Below are 5,089 nucleotides of genomic sequence, written 5' to 3' on the forward strand. Positions count from 1 at the left end.
AGCTAGGGTATACATGGGAATTGTGGCATTTAAATTCATGGAAAGGAAGAAGGAAGGTATTTCAGACATGGAAACATTGCTGAGCAGAGGCTTGGAGCAGGGTTTATGAGCATTCCAGTAAAGAGCAGCAGGAAATAATTGATAAGGGAGCTTTCAAAATATACCAGTGTCCAGACCACACTACAGACCAAAGAGATCAGAGTCCTGGACCAGGCCTGGGCCTCTGTACTTTTAAGGGTTTCCAGAAGACTCTATTGTGCTATTTCAGGACCGAAGTAAAAAGAAAGACTGACTTTTAAGAATGAAGACTCCTGATGGAAAGTGTTCCATTGTTGGACAAGGGCTTTGGTCTTGAACCAATGCATATTCGGAGGCTTTTACCCTTCAGTGCTTTTCAAACTAGGCTTTATGGCAGGTTAATGTGGTTCAGATTCAAGAGGAAGGAAGGGTGGGAGGCTTGGAGAGTCAGCTAGCAGGGTGACACAAAGTTCCAGGACAGAGGCCTGCTGGCAGGTGCTATGGCAGAAAAGGCAATCTGAATCCAAGAGACACTGAGCAGAAAGAATCAATAGGCCTTGGTGGATAAAACAGTGAGGATGTATAGCAACAATGATATAAATTTCTCATTACATGATCAGTCCTGAAGTTATAGGCAAAGAAGCTGGTGATGGTATCAGTCACCATCCACACTTCCCACTCTTGGATATTAATGTCTCCTAAGCTATCATCGCTTGTTAGTTCCCTCATTCCTTTCCTGAGAAACTGAGGGGAAATCTGCATTGATGTCCCCACTTTCTCACCCGCCCACCCACCCACTCTCTAACCCCTCACAACCTTCATCTGCCCTCAGTCTCTCTTGATGGTCCCCAGTGGTCTCCCACTTTCCAAACCCCAGTGACATTTTTTTTCTGAGCCTCATTCCACTTCAACCCTTGGTTACACTTGACCCCTTTATTAATGCTTGGTGCCCTTGGCTTCTGACTAGTGGATGGTCCTGGTTCTCCTTCCACCCTAGTTGTTCTTTCTCTGCCTTGCATTTTCCTCTCCACCTATCCTGGGCTCACGCAGGTTCTGTCCTTGGGCTCTTTCTTAATTGGTTACTCTCTCAGCAACTCCAGGATGAGGAAGTCTTCACATCCAGCAGGCATCTTCATATTCTCCACTCATTTGTTCTGTCTAAGCCTCATACTCACCATCATTACTTACCATCACCAGTATTTGCAAAGTTCTGTGTTGTTTAGAGAGAACTTTACCTAGAGTGTTTGAGTTTCATTTTCCCTCTCAATCCTGCTTCCTTCCTGCTTTCCATTCTTCCTTGAATTTGATTCTTGGCTCTGTTGCTTACTAACTGGAGCTTCAGTTTCCTAATCTTTAAAATGAGGATAATAATATCTGTATCTTAGGGGCACTGTGTTAAATGAGAAAACCTATGTGAAAACTCTGAGCTTACTATTACAGCTTCCTTCCTTGACGGCAGAACTGGTTTTTCTTGTCTTTTTCATTTTAACCCTCAAAGGAGATGCTCCTCAATTAATGGAATGAAAAACTCCAAACAAGAGAAAGAGAAGTAGCCTAAGTGATCATTTAGGCAAATTTTGAGGAAGTGGTAAATTGCAACTGGACTTGGTCTGATCTTATTTTTACTTACACGTTCTTCTCAAGGGGAGATAAAGCTGCAAGTGTTTCGAGTGAGACGTCACAGGAAGGGTCTGAGTTTTGACAAGGTTGGACCAGTGTGATGTGCAAAGATGGTATTGTGAGTGCCTTTGCTGCTCCTGGCTCTGCACGTCAAGGAGGAGATCTTTTTTGTTGTTGTTAAGAAACAGTCTCACTCTAAAACCAAGGCTTGCTTTGAACCTGAGATCCTCCTGCCTCAGCTTCCTGAGGGCTAATATTACAGGCATGTGCCAATACATCTGGCCAAGGCTCTATCTTAGCAAGGGGCATCAAGTGTCCATCAGCCTCTGAGTCAGAACATTAGATGACAAGATATATTTTTTAAAATAAATATGAGTTGGTTACTTGCAGTTTTGATTTATGAGTTGTTTGAGATCTGTGAACTGCTTAGCAACCTTACTATGACTACTTGGATTCCTGACTGCAGTTATTTGAGGGGCTATAAAGTGGTCAGGTCCTAAGGAAGATAGTTAATAGTCAGTCAGTCTCCATGATAGAGCTACAGGTGACTTGCTTGTAATATGATACTCTAGCATAATTGTGAAAAATCACTTGGCCTTGAGACCTGAAACACATTTGGCATTGTCCAGGAACAACTGTGAGTACCAGCTGGCCTTTCTTAATGTATCATTCTTAGCTTACCCTTTTCAACTGCCAACAGTGGTTTGGAATATTGCAGTCAAAGCTTTTTTGGACTTTGGTTCCAGAATTGCAAAAAAGATTGTTTTGTTTGAAGTCCTTTGGCAGACATTGGGAAGGCATTGGATCAAATATGGTATAAGTGAGGAAATGAACTGTGTTTTACTTACATTTTTCATTTCATGTGTAGGAAAGCAGAAAGTAGTTTTCAAAAAACTTCACTATGCTTAATCACATTCTGTGATTGTATTTAGAACATCTTGCTTTTACCATGAGAGTGGAATTTTACTGAAATAGATACGAATGCTTTAGTATTGGTGACCAATGGGCTGTGGAGATAAGTGAGCACATAATGTCAGGATAAGCTACAAACAATTATGTTCACTTTCAGTGATCTTGTTATTCTTTGAATGAAGAGATAAAATATATTGTCTCATCCCTGGAACCCATACAGCCTTTGTGATTTTCTTTTACCCGTGGGATGTAATGGAAGTTGTACAGCTTTGAAGCCTAATTCTTCAGAGGTGTTCCACGCTTGCCTTCTGGAATGTTGTCCCACCCTGCCATCTGAAGAGGCCTGATCTAGCTTACTGGATGAGATGAGGCCACATGGAAGAGAGGAGCCAACTCAGCCTCCTGGACCTACCAGCTGTCAGTATCAAGCTGCAGACAAGGAAGTGAAGCAATTTCGGGCCATCATAGGTCTTCTAATCCTAGCCAAACCTCAAGATGGCTATAGCTATAGAGAATGACTCTGGGTGAGATCAGAGGAGGAGCTACATAACTGCACAGTCCAGATTGCTGACCCAGAGAATCATGAAGAAATGAGAAAATTAAAAACCTATTTTAAGTCGCTAAATTTGGAGATTTTTTCTGTGTATGTAGCAATAGGTAACTGATACAGAGGAAAACACTGAGAAAGCAGGCAACTACTATTAAGTATTAACTTTCAAAACTTTATTGAGAAATAAGTTGGACAATACCTTGTTAGATCCAACAGTATAGAGCAAGAAAAGGCTTTAGAGTTCATCCCTCTGATTCTTTTGATTCCTAACATGATTTTCATGTATTTCTATCCCTTTGAGATCTGAGGCTCTTGACAGCAGAGGTCAGGTTTTATACTTCTTAATATCCTACCAGAAAACTCAGAGCTCAGTTTTATACATAAATTCTCAATAAACTTTTGTTGCTTGCTGGGTTATGTGGGAATTGTCATGAAGGTCCTAGGTTCATGCATTTCCAAGGAATCATGACCTTGGTCTGTGACCTGCTTGGCTTTGTTCCTTGTTTAGCTTCATTAGGTATCTTTTGTCCCCCTACATTCATGTACTTTGACGACTCCATGAGTTTCTGAAGATGGCATAATAACACACATTTGCAGGTTAGTGTTCAGGAAGTCCAAGGTGTAATCTTTAACTCTCTAAAGGTACAGTTTATCTACCATTTTTACTCTGTAGTAGTGATGTCTTAGTACAAATGGACTAAGACCATCCTATCATCGGTATCATAAAGGACATTGAATTGGAGTTGAAGTCTGGTCAGCTTATTTATTTTGTTTTACATGAAAATGTTTATTCTGTCACAGGACATTGTTACCCAGTGTGAAAGGAGTAGCCACATGGCTTCCCAGCTCCCTCCCAGCAAAGATGCTGTTCTCAGAACTGCTCCATTCATGAGTCCTGCAGCTAAAGGCTTGGGCTTTGCTCATACAGAGTTCTGAGCCGATGGCCAGCACCTTGGAATACTCACCTTCCTTCTGGCGCAGGCTGGTGGGATGGGTATTTTAATTTGATCCTTACACGGTTCCTGTTCTCCTCAATGAGGACCAATTGTTGGAGTCAAACCTGGGAGTCATTTGACACCAGGCATACAATGCCTCACAATGAGTGCCTTCTTCTTCTGTTCCTTGATGGCCAGCAGTATGTGGTTACCCACCTTGTCCAGCCCATTCTTGTAGATGTAGGTGCACCAAGGAAGGTGATGGTATGAGGATTCCCCAGGGCACTGTTGTCCACCACATGCACATGAGTCATCTTCTGAATTGCACCAAGGCTCCCAGTGGTGCTGAAACAGTGCTGACTGATAGCTCTGCTTACAAGGGTGAAAAAGCCCTAGAGCCCAGTAAAGACAGCCAAGGGATACCAACATGGCAAATCTGCTCTTGCCATCCTGGAATATCCTGCTATGGACCCTGCTGACCAAGTGCCACCTTCCCCATGTCTGGTCAGTTTAGAACCCTGAATCCAGTGTGCTAGAAAACTCCACTAGAGGGGAAGCATTGGCTTGGAGTTAGGTTAAGAGTGGCTGTTCTGTGAGTGACATCACAAGATGGCACAATAGGAGGTTCCAGCTCTCACCCCGCCATAGAAACACTGATTTTAGCAACCAACCACAGCTAAGAATATCTTTGTGAGAGTTCCAGAGTCTATTTGAGATTCCAGCACTCTGGAATAGACACATAGAAGAGAGTAAGAAGGTCAGTTCTGCTTTACCTGAGTCATTCCTCCTCCAAGGTGGCACAGTCCAATGCTGGGAGAGGCCAAGGGGGCCTCTCCCATGTGGAAAAAGGAAATTTTTTTTTTTTTGGTGGTACTGGGGCTTGAACTCAGGTCGTCACACTCACTAGGTAGGCACTCTACCACTTGAGCCCCTTCACCAGCCCATGTGGAAAAAGAACAAAATGACTGACAGGCTTCCTTTGCTTTAAAGGATGCTGCCTAAGATGTCCACTTCTGGACATTTCACTGAACATTCCCTACCCAGAACATTTCAC

The 5,089-nt window shown here is 42.9% G+C and overlaps 1 pseudogene; it reads right to left on the reverse strand.

The window, feature by feature from the left end:
- Positions 1-3,895: 3,895 nt before the first annotated feature.
- Positions 3,896-4,349, reverse strand: LOC109695611 (large ribosomal subunit protein uL14m-like; annotated as a pseudogene).
- Positions 4,350-5,089: the final 740 nt, after the last annotated feature.

This window comes from Castor canadensis, chromosome 4 (genome assembly GCF_047511655.1).
Source record: "Castor canadensis chromosome 4, mCasCan1.hap1v2, whole genome shotgun sequence".
NCBI classification, from domain to species: domain Eukaryota; kingdom Metazoa; phylum Chordata; class Mammalia; order Rodentia; family Castoridae; genus Castor; species Castor canadensis.